This window comes from Plectropomus leopardus, chromosome 21 (genome assembly GCF_008729295.1).
Source record: "Plectropomus leopardus isolate mb chromosome 21, YSFRI_Pleo_2.0, whole genome shotgun sequence".
Lineage (NCBI taxonomy): Eukaryota > Metazoa > Chordata > Actinopteri > Perciformes > Serranidae > Plectropomus > Plectropomus leopardus.
Window position 1 is genome coordinate 21,169,270 of NC_056483.1, and position 20,040 is coordinate 21,189,309.

At 38.9% G+C, this 20,040-nt stretch overlaps 1 protein-coding gene across 2 annotated transcripts in view; it reads right to left on the reverse strand.

The window, feature by feature from the left end:
- znf438 (zinc finger protein 438) overlaps nucleotides 1-8,811 on the reverse strand; it is a 63,370-nt gene extending 54,559 nt beyond the window's left edge. Inside the window, exon 1 of one of the 2 annotated variants that reach the window (XM_042510432.1) lies at nucleotides 8,687-8,811. The gene's annotated coding sequence lies outside the window, so the exon portion shown is untranslated. Of the gene's footprint in view, nucleotides 1-8,330; nucleotides 8,411-8,686 lie in introns of those variants that run through there. The other variant, XM_042510433.1, reaches the window with a different exon arrangement.
- Between the last annotated feature and the right edge of the window lie 11,229 nt (nucleotides 8,812-20,040).

Sequence of the window (20,040 nt, forward strand, 5' to 3'; positions counted from 1 at the left end):
CAAGAATTTTTGCCAACACTAGATATCATCAAGAGCCTGGGCAGTAGGGATGTCAACATCTACACGTGTAAACGGGTACACGGATAACAAATCATAACCGTTCAGAAAAATCAATAACCGTTTACACGTCATTTTTTCCTCTCCTCCTCCTCGTTCATTTCTCACCAATAGTATTAAAAAAAAAACGCAGCCACAGCCAGTGTCGCGTCACTTCAAGTTGACTCGGGGCCGCATGGACAACAAGCAACAAGCGATGAACAAGCGGAGCTTAAAAAAATATATTGTACAAAAGTGAGCAATAGTTAAAACAATGATTAAAAAAGAAGGTTAAACCTTTTCCAGCTTTCACTTGTACATTTTCTTGTCTGTCAAAATTGATGATTTTATTTTCAACCCATTTTACTTTCTGTCAGTAGGTCTAAGCCTTAAATGGTGAAATGGACTGCCTACTTTTTAAGTTCTGTTCGCTGAATAAACGTTTCTGTGCGATAACTAACTACTGGAATGGCTTTGATTTAATGAGATTAGGAGGTATTTGAATGGAGACAGAACCATCTAGTGGTTATATAGCGCAACTGTGATAGAAAAAGATCATAAATCGTGTGACCGGGTACACGTCAGTTAGAAGTCCCGTTTATACGTGTAGAAAAAATTGTAAACGTTGACACCCCTACTGGGCAGGTATTGTATGAAGTTGCTGTGAACTGTAAATTCACCACTTCTAAGCACAAGCCAGAAGTTAACATTATCTCAGAGTCTGACGAGGCAAAGCTTCTCTACCTTCAGGCAGCTTCCTCTGCCTCACTCAGACTTACTCTGGGTCTGTGTCCGCAGCTACCTTTACCCAAGAGCAGTGTGAAAGCGAGGAGCACTCACTGCAGCAAAAACTGGGGCCTGGGGGCACCTGGTGGCTTAGTGGGTAGAGCGGGCGCCCCATGTATAGAGGCTGTGTCCTTGCCGCAGTGGCTGTGCTGACCTATCAATTAAAGGCAAAAACACCCCCCAAAAAAAGAAAACAAAACAAAAAATGGGAGCTGAAACATCACCAAAAGTAAACTGCACACTAACTGGCACAAAAAACTAAATAAAAAACAACTGCTTGACTTGAAGAATACCCAACAACTGAGGGGTCTCCAGCTGATGATCTGAATGACTTTCAGAGATTTATCATTTGTCAAAATTGTGGTTGTTTAATTATCAGTTTATTAACTGTTTCAACTCTAAGAGGAGTAAACTGAAGGAAAACCATTTTTTGGTTACTGATTATATAATTAATTGGAAAAACTTACTAAACATTATTTTAAAGAACTGAAATAAGCTTTTGTTTTTTGTACATTACTCTTTAGAAAAAAACCTGCCAAAAACAACAACCACTGCTGAATATACATCTAAAATTACCCAAACAAAAATAGACAATGGGGAAAAAAACCCTGATTGCAATAACTCATAGCAGAGTTTAGCCACTTTTTCATGATGGTGGCAGAACGCAACTTCCCTTTTTTAAGCCTTTATTCACTGAGCACAAATGTTTTACAGGAACAGCCTGCTCCACACTTTGACTTCCCTGAAACTGGTCTGCACAACCACAGTCTTATCTGTTGCTGTTGGCCACTCCAACAGTTTGGGGTTAACAGCTAAAAAGCCCCTTTCTCTACCCAAATTTATAAAAGCCGGCCTTAACTGTCTCCATTTTAAAACCTGTCTGACTTTACTTTTATTTTAGAGGAAACTTATGATGTATCATAAAAGCATCATTACACTAAGTGAAATGACAGATCTGAAATGACCGTACAGGTCCGATGCCACAGTCTCTTCTCATCAACATCTTATGATGTTGCCACACAACGATGAATTTTGACCACGCACACAGCGAACAAAATGGTTTGCTAGAAGTGGAACATAGCCAGGAACTATGCTAATGCTCAAAGGAGCAGCCTAATATAATAATATGGCTGAGCTGCCTGCAGCCTACAAATCCTGTAAAAGTCAGTCATTAGGCTTCACATGTAATTTTCATTAACTTTTCTTGGAAACAAGAGTCTAGCAAGACCAACAATTTAGCAGAGAGAGAAATGTTCACCAGACTATTACTGAACCACATCCTCCCTTTTCCATCCACAATATGGTCTCCATTCATTATTCAGACAGGAGATGCACTTTCCTTGTTCTTCAACTCTCCACTCATGACATCTTTGGGCAGCACTTAACAGACGGGATACAAATCAGCTGCTTAGAATTCAGGTATAAGTAAAAAAAAAATATATTTTTAAATTAAAAGATGACTTCAACGTTTTAATCAATTAGGCTAAATAGGCTGATGTTCTTTCTAATTTTGTATCAGGACTTCAGGTTTTCTTCCAAAACTTGCACAAGAGGATTCTGTCTTTGAATGCATCAATGAATTAGCATGAGTATTACGGTTTTTCGGGGAGAGCTGCATTTTAATGCAGTCTTGCAGTGTATGTATTACATCCATAATGTAGAGATGCCATAATTAAAAAAGTAGGCCAAGCCTTAAAGCAAAATTTAACTCCAAAAAACACAATGTGTGTCCCAGGGTTTCCCACACATTATTTATTTGTGGCGGCCCAACATGACTAACCCTTTGAAACCAGGATCAACATCACTTTTCTGGTGCTGCATTCACACACTTAGTAAAAAAAAGGGCAATGAGAATCTTGGAAAAAAATTGTCCCACAAATTTCAAATTATCATAATTGTTCCACAGAATCATTACATTTTTAAGCACTATTTTAAGGTAATTTCCCTTCTTTTTTGGGGAGTTATAATTTTCAGGGGTTTTTTTTGTACTTGTTCAATAATTTCTTGCTAATTCATGGGTAACTTCTCAAGGTTTTAATTGTTTTCCTCCCACATTTTTCCCACAAGCCGTGTCCAGGTTTTTCCAGGGTTGAAAAATCTGCCGCCATGTACTGATTTTGTATTTTTTGGATCTCTACCATTCATTCATTTAAATATATATACCATTCAATTATTCACTTTGCTAGACTCATGGATGCAGTGTCCGCTCTGGGCACAGAGGGAGCAGCAGAACACCAGGCACAGTCGAAGTGAAACTTACCGTTTATTGTACTGGGTCTAGAAATTTGCTGTCACTTGTACTGTAATATGTGCAGCTCTCAACCATTGATCTTATCAGCTCTGCCTGGATCAACTCAAACTCCTCAAATTTCTTAAACTGCTGCTGAGGAAATTAAGAATTCATGCAAATTCCGCTTGCGCTGCATTTACATACCTGCAAAAAAAATGAAACTCCTGCTACATATACATTAGAATTAGATGGGAAACACTGCAAGCCACTCCATGCAGAATGGCTGAATTTTTGGCTATATTATCATACCCTCGAGTGCAAAATGTCAACAAGATCTGTGGATATTTACAACTTTTGTGGATATTTACAACTTTTGTAAACTTTTGTTATTACCTTACTACTTAGACTGTTACTTCAAAGCCTGCAATGAGTGGCGCCTGAGTAAAAGAATCTTGTGTGTGTTATGGTAACATGATCTTGGTTATGATTGAGCGGAAATGTTAGACAAGCATCTAAGTTTCCTCTGCCTGCTTCCACCCTCCTCATCTAGCCACATGTGAAACCACACTGGAACAGCACGCCGGCCAAAGTAAACGCTCTGGCCGGTCACATGGCATGTGTTTACACTGGATGCCAGGCTGACGTGCCAACCCCTTACTCATATTCTGGTGATAAATATCAGGCAGTGTAATTCTTCTTTCATACTCATTGTATGCAGTGAACCTTAAAGTGTGAGACATTTTCCCACAGTGTACTGCGAGATAAAGGAGGCCCTGCACAGTCAAACTCTGCGCTGTGTGTGTGTGTGTGTGTGTGTGTGTGTGTGTGTGTGTATGTGTGTGGGAAGGGAGGGTGTTCCTCACACTGACTCATCTATAAGGCAGAGAGCTGCTCTGAGTCTGCAAAAAAAATCTTAAAATAAAAAAAAAAAAAAAAAAGAGGCATAGACCAATTTTCTGAGTGAGCAGTAAGCTGATCTGAAAACAAAACAAAACAATGTAACTGTAAGGTAATTTATCAGATGAACTGGAGCCAGAATGAAGGCAGACTAATGTGCATATGATTAGCTTAAAAACTGGCTGGGTCACATACTCGAGACAAATACCTCAGATGAACTGGATGCCCTGTGTATGCTATTCTGCTTAACTGGAGTGACCTGCACTTATATAACATGACAAGACTTCCTGATTCTGAAGGCAAACAGAAAGCAGACAGAGTGTAGAGTAGAGTGGGGTATTTTATAGAGCTGAGAGCATTAAAGGGTCAGTTTGCCGAATTAAGTAAAAAACATATTTTGCCAGTTATGGTTGGTTTATTTGGCCAGATTAGGGTTAGCCCAGTGTCAAAATTTAAATAATAGTGACACTGTTTCCAATAGGGGTTGACTGATATTGGTTTTTAAGGGCTGATACTGATTAATAGTAGTTGAAAAATGAATTAATAAAACTAGTTCCCTGAGGTGTTACAAAGTAAAAGTTCCTCCCATGCTGACATGTTGTTTTCATTTCCTTTTTTATAACTGAGAAATTTATTGGTTATTTTCTAGATTAATCAGTTAATCATTTGAACTGTAAAATGGAAAATAGTAAAAGAAAATAATAAAAAAATCCAATCACGATATTCCAAAGCAAAAGCTGACATCTTCAAGTTTCTTAATTTGTCCAACCAACAGTCCAAATGCTCCAAATATTCAATTTACAAGAATGTAAACCAAGAAAGGAAGCCAAAAAGTGCTTATAAATACAGTATCAATCAAAACAGCTGCCAATTCAGCTTCTTTCTTCAAGCTCCCACAAGTCCAGTCTCACATGGTGGTACAGGCACCGTGGCATGTGTTTCTTGAAACTTCTTGCTGTTTAAAAAAACGTAATGCTGTGAGCACTACAAACAAATTCACATTCTTTTTACTGGATGTGGAGGCAGCAATCTGAGTGACAGATATCAAATCTGAACACACAGAACAGAGTAATCTGAACATGTCTTTGTGAGCCAACCAATCGCGGCAAACAGAGCACAGAATTTCCCACCAACACCACAGCCACCATCAAACTGGAGCGTGTGATGGAGGGAAACTAAATGGTATCAGTTAACTATGACAATCAAGCACCAGTATGGAGTAGGTGTTTTCTGTGCTGCGGGGGTTTCTGTTATGAGTGTGAAAGTTGTACCAAATGCGAAAAAGTGTTTGCTGATTTGTGTGGACTGACCTGCTTTCTATCATGAGCACTAAAAATACTGCTGAGACAGCAGTTTTTCTACAAAAAAAAGTTGCAACTGTGAAGTATTTTTCTCTCTCTAGGTCTTAATATTGTTGCTTACAATGACTCAGACCTGTGTCAGAGTCTGACACGTATAAAACTGAATCATGTTAGATGAACACCAGACCCCTTCAGAAAGCCACTAAAGCCCAAATTCCTCAGAAAAAAATGAAAATGTGTTTGTACTGGGAACCTCCCAGTTGTGAATTAGTGTTAACTGTAAAAGTGAAACCATAGTTGAAAAGAAAACTGTTTTCAGTCAACTTTCCCGGCATAAAGACCCAAGACGTGGGGTTTGCTGACCTTTATGGCATCTTTTATGTGACAAAAACTGGGCTGCTGCAGATAGTGAAAATAATAAATTGTTGTATCTGGAAAGGAAAAGCAAGAACACCCTCTGGAACAAACTGTACGCCACAGTGAGAGAGATTTCCAGCTCCAATACGATGGATCTGACCGGAAAGGAATTTTTATCCTTCACCAGAATCCATCCTCATTTCACCACAGCGGATCATAGTTCTCATTTTCAACATCTTAAAAGTGTTTAATCCAACTCCTGACTCTGATCTTAGGTCAAACGCTTCAGGGACCATGAATTGTCTCAGACTGGCGGTCACAGAGCCGAGACTAGACTAGATCAGTGCATCAGATTCAACTATGAAATCATGCTCTCAGAGCGTTTCCTACAATGGAACAGACAGCAGGCTTGAAAAGTGTACCAAGGAACTCTTGCAGTTTCCGTCAACATTTCTAGTGAAGCTCAAGTGAAGCAACAAGGTTATTTTAAGCAACATGTCAGCAACATTTCAAATGAATAACACAAAACACATCTTTCCAGCTACAGAAAGGCTGTCCTAAAACTGCATCTGACCATTGACATCACCGTGGAGGAGTGCCACAAATATTTTTAGAAAAATAGAAACATAAAGAATGTTCCACCATGCGTCACAAACCACAGCTTGTTTGCAGCCAACTGTTTCATCGCTGCATCAAAGAAATTTCACTAATACTCACTAATTTCACTAATACTGCTCCTGATGCATCAACTTAAGGCTGGCAAAACTTCAGTGTTACAATTTCACATGACAGCGACTCAGCGACAGCAGAGTAAGCAACAGCGTAAATGAGTAATGTCAAGTCTAGCTGATAACGAGTCATTTTAGTAGGAACAGTGCCTGTGCTACATCAGACTGGTGCATCACTAATGATACAGTTAGGCCGATCTTATGTCCAAAGCAGAGAAGCAAAGCATCTGCATGTCTGAGCTACAGATGCCCAAGAACTAGAGCTGCAAGTCAATCGAGCAAAAAAAAATTGCCAATAGGGTTGCAACAGCATGAAAATATCGTGCAATCACTGTATCAAATTATTACAAAATTATTATCAGTTACAATGACCCTTCTTACCATAATCACAACTGGAAATCTTTTTTTTTTAAATGAAAATATGCGTAAAAAGTTTGGGTTTTTTTTTCAAAATTACTAAAATAAAGATCCAGTCACATCTTTTTCAATACTGTAGATAAGCAAATGTACACAGTATGACAACCATCAATTTCCATTGTATACCTTGAAACTGGTGTGCTGCTGCAACCCTATTGCCAACTATTTTGATAATTTTTGATAAGTTTTATGTTTCAGTCATTTTTCAAGCAAAAATTTCAAACATTTACTGGTTCCAGCTTCTTTAATGTGAGATTTGCATCTTTTCTTAGTCATTTATTAAAATAAACAGAGTCATTGGTTTTTGGCCTAGCGTGGGTAAAATCAACCTATTTAGAGGCGGTAATGTGATGAGCTTTTTGTTTTTTTACATTTTATAGACTAATCAATTCATATCAATCAATGAATAACAATCATGAAAATAATTTGTAGATTAATCACTAGTAAAATTATAGTTAAATGGATCTCTACATAGAACATACAAGATTTCTCACACATTCATTTATTGTGACAGCCCACCACGATAAAAACATCTGTCACCACAAACTGATTTGAGTTTTGGGGGCTGGACTGTTTATGAGGAGCGCAACTGCAATATGCCATTTGGTTACATTTTTCCACACTACCTGAGCCCAGAGCATACTCTGGGCACAGATGGAGCGAAAGAATGCAAGGCACAGCAAAGGTGAAACTTAATCATTAATTGTCCTGTGTATAAAAGTTTGCATTTACTTGCCTCTGCTGCAGCAGCTGCTCCTCTCATCTATTTATCTGATCTCAACAGCTCTGACTAGATCAATTATCCACGCTGTGACTCAAACTTTACAAACTACTGCTGAGAAGGAAAAAAAAGAGGTAATTTAGAGTACCACCTGTACTCCATTCATGGACCAGCAAAAATGTCCGAATTTAGAAAGGGGACACATATTCTGAACTCTTGATTTAGAGGCCACATACACATGAATGGGGACATTAAAACTTAAAAAAATCAAAGCATTTGATAGTTTGCATTGCAACACTTCTTGCATTGGCCTACACAGCCAGAACTAAATCAACAAAGTCTAAACATCTACTGGCAACATCTCTGAAGTTATATGATCTTGCAGTATATGTCATCAATATGCCCAAAAACTGAGCCCATCCGCATACATTCAGTTGCAAATTTTATCATACAAAGTGCAACAGGAGTCAGACAATAATTACTGTAAGGTACTATCTTCTGCTTATCATGTGTGTTACTGGTGTATTCCTGCCACAGCCTAACTGGGCTGCATGTTCTTCACTGCATTTACCATTTGTTATTACATCCACAGCAACCAAATGCTTTAAATTAACCCAGTATTGGTTAGAACTGAGATCTATCAAAGTCCCCACGATTCACTCTTCTACACTATAATGGCTAAATGATCACAAAGCAAACCTGTCTCCCTCCTCTGAGGACTATATAATGCACAGGTGTACATGCAGCACTGCTCACACTCAGAGGTTAAGGACAGCATTTAGGTTGTCCACAGAACAATAACAGTGCAGTGTGTGTTTCTCATCTCTCAGTTCTCGGTGGTGTGTGTGTGTACAGACCTGACTGCAGGGAATCCTAGCCTGATGACGTATTTTTGCGATGCACAGCTGCAGGGTTAGCCGCAGGCCTGCTCTGCATTAGCTCAACACACACCGTCTGACATCTTTCACATGTGTATCTGCCCGCTGTTTGTTGCATGTGCACTTTCACGTCACATCTACACTTGGCGAAGACTGTTATCTGAGTTTGCAGCAGTTATTCATTCTGTAAATACAGAGCAAAGCCAGAGGTCCTCACTGCTGCAGGGAAATGCTACCGTGATAACATTGCAAACGAGCCCAGCTTGGCTTCATTTTCGCCCTCTAACAGCAGCGGGATGGGTCAAAATGTTGGATTAACTTTAAACATAGCTCACCTGGATCCCCAGTTATGTGGAGGAAGCACCTTGGAGCTACGACAGGCTCATTTTTCGTATATATCTGGTTAAACCGTCGATCCTCATAACTGTTTCTCTCCAGCCATTTTGAGCCAAACCGTCAACTTCATTCGGCGGGGGGGTGAGACAAATACGAGCAAGTTGTTAACTAATGAAAATTCTGGGTTTATGCGTGACAAAACAATTACACAGGGTTAAATCAACCTTAAATTTGTGTTTCGATAAGCCGAGTGTGTTTCAGAAGTTCGAGGAAGCAATATCTTAGAGTAAATATTTACCGTGAAACCCCGCGCAAGCAGACATGGTACGGCTCGAAAAATTCTGGGACCCACTTTGCTGTGCTCGGTGAGAGCAGCCAATGAGCGGCTGTGTAGTAACCTGGATCAGCCTAACACACTGCTGCTGTTACTGTCAGACAGATGAGAGCATGGCAGACACTTCACAACAGAAGCCTGCTTAATGGTAACTTTAGGACGTTGTAACAATAATGTAAAAATGTCTTCTTTTATTTTAACCACTTCAGTGATATTACACAATGCAAACAAGAAAGAGAAGAAACTATTGGGCCTACTTTTGTATTTCAGTTTAAGTCACAGTGCCAAAAATGTAAACAAGAAACTCTCCTCTATGTACAGTTTTATTTAAAGGGACACTGCAGCAATTTTACAAATTATTTTTCTTCTTTTTCATCTGTCTCTAGAAAGTCACCCAAAGTGCAATTGGCTACGAAATCGCTGGAGTGTTAAACCTCTTAAGGGAGTCTCTCCCAGCTGACACTGGGCCAAAGGCAGGGTACACCCTGGACAGGTCCCCAGAAAAACGCAGGGCTGACATAGAGAAAGACAACAATTCACGCTCAAAATCATGTATACGGCTGATTTAGACTCATCAGTTAACCTGGATGTCTTTGGACCATAGGAGGAAGCCGGAGAATCAGGAGAAAACCCACACTGATACAGCAAGAACATGCAAACTCTGCACAGCAGGGTCCCCCCATCCACAGTCAAAACCCTGTCTCACCTAGGGTTCAAACCCCAGACCCTCTTGCTGTGAGGCAACAGTGCTAACCATTAAACCACCATGCCTCCATAAAATTATAAGTATTTGATTTTTTTTCTGTAACATAACAGAACACAACAGTTTTGCTCCACTAAAACACAATATCAAGATCTAATTTATGACTTACATGAAGGAAGGGTTGATTTGGCAGCCTGCACATGTTCATGTCTCCTATGTAAAGAAAGCATACAGATACAATTAAGACATATGTTAGACAAGTGGTCATATATACACACACATATTGTACATTCATGGCCCTATATGTATCCCCACATATGTACTTACACACACACACACACACACACACACACACACACACACATCTATATACACTGTAGTATTCATCAGGATATTTTATTGAATGCTGCTGTGGCAGAGGGGATAAAACTCCTGCCATAGTTGGCCCTCCTCAAATGGCATGGCCTTGTCTGGTGGGCACATGTCAATATCTAGCTTTCATTTATGCACACATCATATGTTAATGTTAGTACAGTAGGGTATATATACATTTAAAGTGCAGCCCAATCACCAGAATAACTGTTGACATTGTGGGCACAACTAGTTTATGGTTATGAAAAGATGTTTTGGCCTAAAATACCCATTCCTGGTGGCACAATCCCAGCAGGGAATGCAGCTATGTTTTAGTAAAAGAAAACAACCGCTTTTTGTGGCATGAGCTTGCAGCAATGTCGTTTAAAAAAAAAAACAAACTGCTTTTCATGGCGTTATCTTGGCAGAAAGTGCAGCTATGCATCAGTGAAAACAACCACTTCTGGTTATTATTAGTCTTTTTGGGTTTTTTTTTGCATCCCTTCTCTCTTTTGCTTTTCTTTAGCGTGCCTCTTTGCCTCTGTTTCACCCATCTACTCATCTACCCTACGGACTTCATTCCAGACTGACAGTGTGAAACACACACATACACACACACACACACACACACACACACACACACACATCTTGTCAATATAGCATGTAACCACTTAAGTTCATTGTTATGTTTGTTCATATTGTTATTGGTTTCTGTACCTATTGTCTCTGTCCTCCCTGTGTTGTTAGTGTTTTGTCCTTAATTAAAATAAACAAACAAACAAATGAATAAATAAATACTACACTCACTTGCAAAGAGCATAAAAATAAAAAAAAAAACACTTTTCCTGGCACTATCTTAGTGCAAAATGCAGTGATGTCTCAATAAAAACAGCAGTTTTCATGGCACTATCACGGCAGGAAATACAGCAATGTCACACTAAAAAAAAAAACTCACTTGTCATGGCAATATCTCATATGGTATATATATAGTGATGTATATGTATATATATATATATTATATATATATTATATATGTGTGTGTGTGTGTGTGTGTTTGTGTGTGCGTGTGTGTGTTTGTGTATATGTGTGTGTATATATATATATATATATGTGTGTGTGTGTGTTTGTGTGTGTGTGTATGTGTATATATATATATATATATATATATATATATAATGATTACATTTAGTACATTTAGAGTTGTAACAAAATGTTTTTTCTTGTCGCTATTGTTCAGTCAGCTGTTATGATTCTTATCCATATGTATTACTGTGATATATTATAGGATCTTTTCTGACAGAAATGCATAGCCATAAACACTTGCATTCAGACATGCATGTGAATTGACACACACATACACACACGCCCTTTCTGCTGGTATTTCACACCACGTTCTTGGTGCAATGAAGCATGGTGTTGTTAGTTTTGCAATTTGAGTCACCTGGGGCTACACATGTCCTGTTCTGTTAACCACTGTCACAGGCCGCGCTGTATAGTCTGTGGCAGGTGGCGATGCTTTCTGCCTCTGACTGTTTGTGTGTGTGCATGTGTGTGTGCTTGTGTGGATGACAGACAGACAGAAGAAGATGTATTCAGTTTCATGCTACTTAAGATTTCTCTGTGTCTCTTTCTGTTTCCCGCACACAGTCTGAGAGGCAGCAGCAGTGACAGAAGCCCTGAGAACAAAGACGTGTAATCAGGAACTTCAGTACAGGTGTTGTCACTGCTGCGTTTCTGAAAGGCTCTGTTTCATGCTGATAGTGCTCGCCAAGTAATATCAATATTTCTCATCTCCCAAAACAGGATATGAAAGAGAGTTGCCTCTTTCTGTTACCCTTGATGAAACTCTGAAGTAGCACTCACTAGCATGTGTGCGTTATGACAGCAACACTTGATTAAATCCTCAGGTATCACTCTGAAAACATATGTTTACACATTCAAAACGATACTTGATGCTTTAGTGGCGTGCGGCTGTGGATTGAGCTCATATGAGCTAAGAGCCTTTTTTTTAAACAACACATAAAGGTCTTAACTATAGAAAAAAGTAGTTGTGGCATCCCTACTTTGTGATCAATACAAGGATCTTTAGCTCAGGGCCAAATAGAATTAAGAATTGCTTTAGGATAATGACAGTATCGACCAGCGCTCAGTAAAGCGTTTCAAGCTGTGGCAGGTTAATTCCCATCTATGAAGGTGTTCAGGGAGCCAGTCTGAGTCAGGTTTGACGGTCAAAGTAATTCTCTCCAGCGTGGTGCTGCTGTAGCACTATGCACAGCAACCCCATTTTTCCCTCTAACCACGCAGCAGATACTGCGATATACAATAAACAAAAATTAAACTTCACAGTTTTGCTTTTGCTTCCATTTTTCACAGAAATGCTTCAAATTTTGGTCACAATTTTGTTAAAATCCATGTTAGTGAGCCCTTCTTTTATTTTTTTTATTTTTTGTAAAGCTAATCCATCCACCTGACAAATGTGGCATATCAAAATGCTGATTAAACAGCATCATTACTACACGGGTGTGCAGTTAGATGGTCACATTTCACAACTACAAGCCATTTCAAATGTCGTTTCCCTGAATTTGGCAGTACATCCAACAAGCTTCACAGTTGCACAAGTAGGTTACAATGACAAACTAGTGACAATCTTCCAGGTGAAGATGCTAGATGTGGAGGTCCTGGGCTGATGTGGCTTCATGTGGTTGTGAGGCTGGTTGGATGTACTGCCAAAATAAGAGAAAAAGGCCATCCAAGGGCCATCTCCAAAGCTGTCTCTGTTATTTTGGCAACCGCAAACCACATGGAGCCACACCAGCCTAGGACCTCCACATCCAGCGTCTTCACCTGCAAGATTGTCACCAGGGTCTTGACCTGACAGCAGTTTGTCACTCGGGTAGTTTTGAGACCAGCTGGATGTTCTGCCAAATTCAGGGAAGCAGCTTTAGAGATAGCTTATGATCGTGAAATGAATAATTAATGTTCATCTCAGTATCATAGGCCACGTTAAATTGTCTCTTATTTTGGCAGTACATCCAACCAGCCTCACAACAGCTAACTACATGTAGCCACACCAGTCAAGGACCTCCACATCTAGCATCTTCATCTGCAAGATGGGGTCTTAAACCAGGGTCTTAAATTGAGAGCAGTTCATCATTACCATACATAACCTACTTGTGTGGTTGCGAGGCTGATTGGTTGTAGTGACAAATTCAGGGAAATGACATTGGAGACATCTTAAAGTAGTGAAATAAACATCTCATGGGCAACAGTTGTTGTGTACATTTCTGCTGTCAGCCTGCCAATGCCATGCTCCCTTAAAACTTGTGGCATCTGTGGTATTGTGTTATGTGATCCAACTGCACATTGTAGGCCTTTTATTGTGATGATCTTGATATGCCACCTGTCAAGTAGATGGATTATCTTGAAAAAGTAGAAGTGCTCACTAACACAGATTTTACCAAATTTGCGACCAAGGTCTGAGAGAAATATACATACAGAGAGCATAAAAAAGTATTAGATCTTTAACTTAAACTTGTGAAAAATAGGAGCAAAAACAAAAGTGTTGTTTTTGATATTTTGTTCAGTAAAATTTAGAACCTATTCTTTGGAAAACTCAGACATCTGAGAGCCTCTGTGCCATCACAGAAATGGAGAAAATTTGGCATAAGCTACAGACAGACCACACTAGTAAAATCCAAGTACTGCAAGGTTGTGGAATAATTTATCCTCTTCATTGGCATGTGCCTACATATCTGTAAACCCAAAAGTCCTCAGGCAACTTGTGGATGACATGTCATGAATTACAGGTCAGTATGAGTTATGGTCAGATCAGGCTACAAAGCATTACCGCTGACACTGTAATATAACATAATAACACAATTACAGCTTCGAAAATAATGGTTAGGCAAACAATCCTAGGAAAGAATTAGCTCTTTTTGCATGTTGAAACAGCCGCTTCCTCCAAGGACAAAAAAAAATGTTGGCAATATATTAAAAAAAAAAATAAAGGGTGTAAGTTCTCCATCTTCTTTTCAAGCCAATGTATTTTTTAAGAACGGTACTTTGAGTGAGCATTCCTTGTTGCGTATTCCCTCTGTGAATAGAAGTAATTTACCTTGCTCATTATGTGAGACGTTGAGGTGTTTTGATGTTTGGAGATGAAAATGCTTTGAGATGAAATATTCATTTTTTTTTTTTTTAGTTGGCTTAATTATGTATGTGTCCACTGTCAAGTTGGAAACTGCTGCTCCTATGAGGGATGTTTCAAGCGTACCTTTTTGCCATTGGCACGGAATACATTACCTCCTTATTACAGGGACTGCCTGGCGTACACTCATATGCAACCTTATGGAAATATTAAATGAAGAGGCTGCACACCTCAGTGGACACACTGAATAAGCATGAGCGTCTCTTGTTCGTGACTCATAATGTGAAGGTTGGGCTGATTGTAGTTCTTTTTACTCATTTACTGCGTCATGCGTTGTTTTTGTCAAGACTTTGCTCCTGTCATATAGAGAAAGAATTTACCTATACTCTGTTCTTTCCATCCCAACAGTGGTTTAATGAGTTAGTGCTCTGGATTATGAGCAGATGGTCGAGGTGCCTTAGGTGAAATTTGTTTAACATCATGAAAGTCACATCCCTGTGTATGTGTGTGTGTGTGTGTGTGTGTGGCTTTATGGTCATGTGAGGAATCAGCATGTCAAGCTGGGGGTATTTTCAGTGGGCCATGTCAAAGGAACGTGTCAACGTTTTGGGAAATATTCAAAATGAGAGTGACATCAGAGGATCGATACCACACTCGTCGACACAATAAGCACGTTTTTTTCCGAGAATAGCAAAGGAATGACCTCCTATACTCTGCCTTACTTTGCCTCAGATTGGCTTACCCTAACCCTAAATAATGGTTAATTTAACCCTAAATTAGGAAAAGGGCAAGACCTAGCTAGCAGGGAACGTTCCCACAACATTGGTTAACGTTACCTACAAGTTACAATAATGTTTTAATGAAAACATTTTAATCTGATGTTCAAAGAACATTTTAAGGATGATTAGACATAACGTAAGACGTAATGTTTTAACTGCAATATTCTGTAGATGTTTTGGTGATGTTAAGAGGTGACAGATCCCAGAATGTTCTTCTATAAAACGTTCCCATTATGTTATATGAGAACAACGACAAAACCTATTCAAAGGAACATTCAAAACATGTTATTATGGACTAAGATTACAGAGGGTTTATTTTAATAAAAATATAATAAAATGTCATATATTAACAATAAAAAAACTTTTTTTGATGTTTATAGAGAACGTTACCCTAACTTTAAGAAGAATGTTCTGGGAGCTACTTGCGGCTTAAAACATTACTAAAACATTGCATTGGTTGCATTGTACCATTCTCAGAATGTTTTTAGCACCAAAAAATTGGAAGCTGGGGAGGAGGGAGGCTCACAAATGACTAAACTACGTCCCTAAAAACACATCGAAGTTATGGCTAATTGTGGTCAGAAAAACTGGCAAATAACAACATTTAGAGGATGTAAAATTTTCCAAATACATTTAAGTTGTTACTACTGCAAATATAAGTAGACAATGGATTTTATCAGTGCAGTAATGTTAGTAGTATTATAAGTTAGTATGGCAAACATGCACTATTTTAGCTGCAGTAGCAGATTGCTGTTTCTGTCGGCTACCTCAGGGACGACAAGAAAGTCTGTTCTCAGTTGCAAAGCTCTGCTGCACAGAGCTGTTTACTTGTTTTCTAACACTGAACATGCTGCGTGTTCAGATTGCGCCAAATTTGACTCTGCAGTTCTTTGGATATCCGGCAAAACACCCACCAAGTGCGAAGTAGATCGGATTAACAGGTCTAAAGATATGCAAAGACGTATAGAAAGACAGACAGACAAGCAAAGACACGGAGAGTCCTTGCTTTACAGTTACATATGAAGGAACAGCAAGCAGCCAATTAGCTTAGCATAAAGACTAAAAAAAGGGAATAACATCTCACATGGCTCTGTGCAAAGGTAAAATCACATGTGTCTCCCAACACCTCTAAATCTCACTAATTAACACACAATATCTTGTTTGTTTAATCTGTACAAAACGGAAGTATATAAATAATTTGTGGTTTTACTGGGGATTACATGCTGGGTTTACTGGAGTCTGCTGGTTGTCTGGCAGCCTCACATTAACAGCATATTCTCCAGGTATATAGAAGATTCCCAGCCAAGAAATAGTCCAGCACATAACTGCTCTTAAAGCCAAGTTAACTGTCTCCTGGCAGTAGCTGTATATGTACAGCGCAGGCATGTTGTCAATCTTCTCATCGAACTCTCAACAAGAGAGAGAATAACACATCCCCCAACTTGTCAATTATTTACCCAACGCTCAAACATAAATCTTCTCATCTCACTTTCCGAAAGAGAAAAGATTTCTGTAACTCTTTAAAAATTTGAGTGACATCACTTTTCTGGTGCTGCTCTCAAAGCTTTTCATATGTATGGCAACTTGGTAAGACAGGTTCCACAAAGAAATCAGTAGTCTGAGAGAATTCATCTAAAAAAATAAAATAAAAAAAAAATTATTATTATTATTAATGTTTTTCATTTTTTAAAGCACCTTTTCCAAGTCTTGTTTGCCTTTGGGGGGGGTTCTTTTTGTAGTTTTTATGAGTTTCTTCTTTTGTTTCTCATTGCTGTCTTCCCATGTTTTTGGAGTAAATCAAGCCACTTTCCTCGGGTTTCAAAGGGTTAAACAACTAATCCCAGGGCACATGGGGCAGAGAAGAATAGAAAAAGACAGCCAGCTAAAGTGCAAAATGAAAAATAGGTACAAATTGAATGTAATATTTTCTTTCTTCTTGTTGGAATAGCTGCCCCTGTTCATTGTGTGTGTCCTAGCGTCTGTGCAGGGATTTGTATGTGGGGTTTCCAGCAGCATGGCTCTCTGGACCTCCTCTCCTTTCCAAGTCATGAAATCAAAGCCCTGTTGCTCTTTCCAAGGTTGTAAAACATGAAAATGAAACACTAGTGTATCTCACTTTCACTTTTGTCCAGATGTCACATTGAATATGTGACGCTCTCCACATGTCTCTAACAGGGACTTTTGGTGCATGCTTGCGTACACCTTTAGGGGAATACTCCACAGCTGATCAGGGAAGAACACAGTTAACCCTTTGAAATCTGAATCAACATTCAGGCACCTTTCCCAAGCATTTATACCTTTGAAACATGAGCAGATTGGTTTGACTGCTTCTAAATACTTGGGAAAGAGGCAATGAGGAACTTGGCTAGAGATACCATGCATATTGCAAGTAATTGGAAAAAAATACCTGATTAACTAATAAATAAATTAATAAATAAAATGGGTTCCATGGGTACCCATGAGTCTCCCCCTTACAGACATGCCGACTTTATGCTAGTCCCATGCAGTTGTTTGCTGTCATTTGATTCCTAATCAAGACAAACTCATATGAACAACTTTACCTTGTTAATATAGACTTCAAAACTGTTTTGTAATGCAAAATAATGGAACTGAAAACATATTATCAAAACAAAAAAAGAATGTGATTAATCGCAATTAACTGCTGAAATTCTACAATTAATCATAAATTAAAAAATGATCATGTGGCAGCCCTAGTTAAAATACATATGTATAAATCTGCATGTGTATGCACACCAGAGGCAAGAAAGCCCACACATAAGCATCTATTATAACCACTAAGTTAGATCAGTGTAAGTAAGTTCTGTCCTTTAAAAACATCTTTCTAAGCATCTGTATAATTTTTTAGGAAAATCTTACAGATGTTTTTCAGGCCTACAGTATGAGCTTTATGCCATATTCTTTACATAAAACTATCCTTTTAAATATAGCCAGGAAAGTCTTTATAGGAACTCAGTGTTTAAAACAAATCTTGGAATACATCACTGATCATTTCCATAATATATCTGCAGAATCCCACATGATTTCTTCAAACCTTTTCCCATCAGATTACTGAACACTGCTAAGTGAGTTTCCCCTTCTCAAACACTTCATTACAAACACTAAATGAACACTATCTCTGTACATGTTTATTTCCAAAGCCTTACTGGCTGTTATGTTATTATTGCAGTCATTTCCTGTGCTGGAATTTCAGTTTGGGGCTCCCTCCTCGCTCCTAAAACTTACTAGCGGCCTGTCACCCTTTCAGCACCTCTCGCTGGCTCTTGTAAAGGTGTGGGTGGCCATGGTTGGACCCTGAAGTGGCTGCACGGACGCTGAGCTGTGAAATTACATTAAGCCGGCAGCCTAAGGCCCATGGCAATCCTCCCTTAATGAAAACTGTTTCACAGCGCAGGCTGCTCGGAGCACCGGAGACAATCTGTTTGACAACCAGGGCTTAATATGGAGAGGTTGAGTAAAGGGACACCATAGTAATTGGCTGGCATTTTGGATGTTCATTTATAGTGCTCCGCCGCTATTCGTGTACAGAGAAAAATGTTCTGATGTTCTGTGAGTGTGTGTGGGAAAAGAGTAGGTGTGTGGTATTCATATTCATCCAGTGAAAACAGCGGTGGCCTATCACAGAATGAAACATAAGCACATACACAAACATAAACCACCCACGCACTATTCACTCACCGAGCCTCACCATTGTACGTATATAGCCACACCGTCTCAGATGTGTTTCCTTGTGATGGAAATGTTATGTATTGACAAATACACTCATACAGGGGAATGCAACCTTTTAATGTGCATAAAAGGTCACATTATTCATCAATGAAAAAGTGCACTCCATCATATTTTGTGAGCTGCCACGTGTAACTTTTGTGAAGAGAAGCCGATTTAATCTCTGAGATTCTTGCCTCTGTTCCGGTACACGGAGTTAAAAGGAGTTGGTTTTTTTTTGGTGTGCACCAGAAAAAGCTGCACTAACTGATTTTTTTGTTGTTCTTTTGTTTTAACAACAGCCCAAATAAAATGTGTCATGTGAGGCTGTTGTCACAAAGTGTATTTATTCCTATGAAGGGCAATGCACCCATGTAGATTTTGAGTAAATTGAGTCATTTTAAGGTATGTCCTCACCATGTTTTCTTTTTATTAAACCTAACCATAATGACTTTTATTGTCTAAACCTAATCTCCATTACTGTACTTTAATTATGTAACTATACAACTTGTGGGGCACTGACTCCGTGATACTATACAAACTGCTGTGCATTCCTTTTCGTAGGATATCATACGAACCACTTTATGAGAATAAGTTGGTAATATGAAAACTCTGCAGTACTCCTCAGTTCTACTATCTGTTTTTGCTCCTTTTAGCTCTTTGTTTTGGTTTTACAGTCAACAACTTTACTTTTGTAGTTCAGTCAGCTTCTGGTAATCCCAATGTTCACAACATCAGCACCCAACAGCAGACAGGCAATGTTAGAAACTAGCTGATGAACATGATGGCTCATTGAGCAAATAACAAAACAGATATTTCCATAAGGAGTTGGTGGAGACCAAAAATAGAGCTAAAAGGAGAGTGTATATTGAACTTACATTTACCAGGTGGTGAGAGAGACCCTGGTATTTTTTTTTTACCCCCTAACCCTTGCAAGTTATAATGGAGCAGAATATTGTACATGTGTTTTATGTAGTTTTGATTTCTTTGATAGAAAATAGTTCCAATGAGTTGTTCAGTAAGATCAGCAAGTAATGTCTTTACCACCAAACAGAAAATCTACTTAAGTCCCTTTTACACTGCACAAAAAAAACCTGCTAACACCCTATAACATTTGGCTTTTTTTTTTTTTTAATGGGAAAGGGAACTCCAGCAGTCACACCCAGGTCAAATGACTCTGAAGTAGACACAAGTATTTATTGCCTCCAGCTGTGATCATCATTGATGGAAACACGATACATGAGTAAACACAATAATTTTGGCATTTTAACTAAATAATTTTGCAAGATGCAATGACACACCATCACAAAATACCA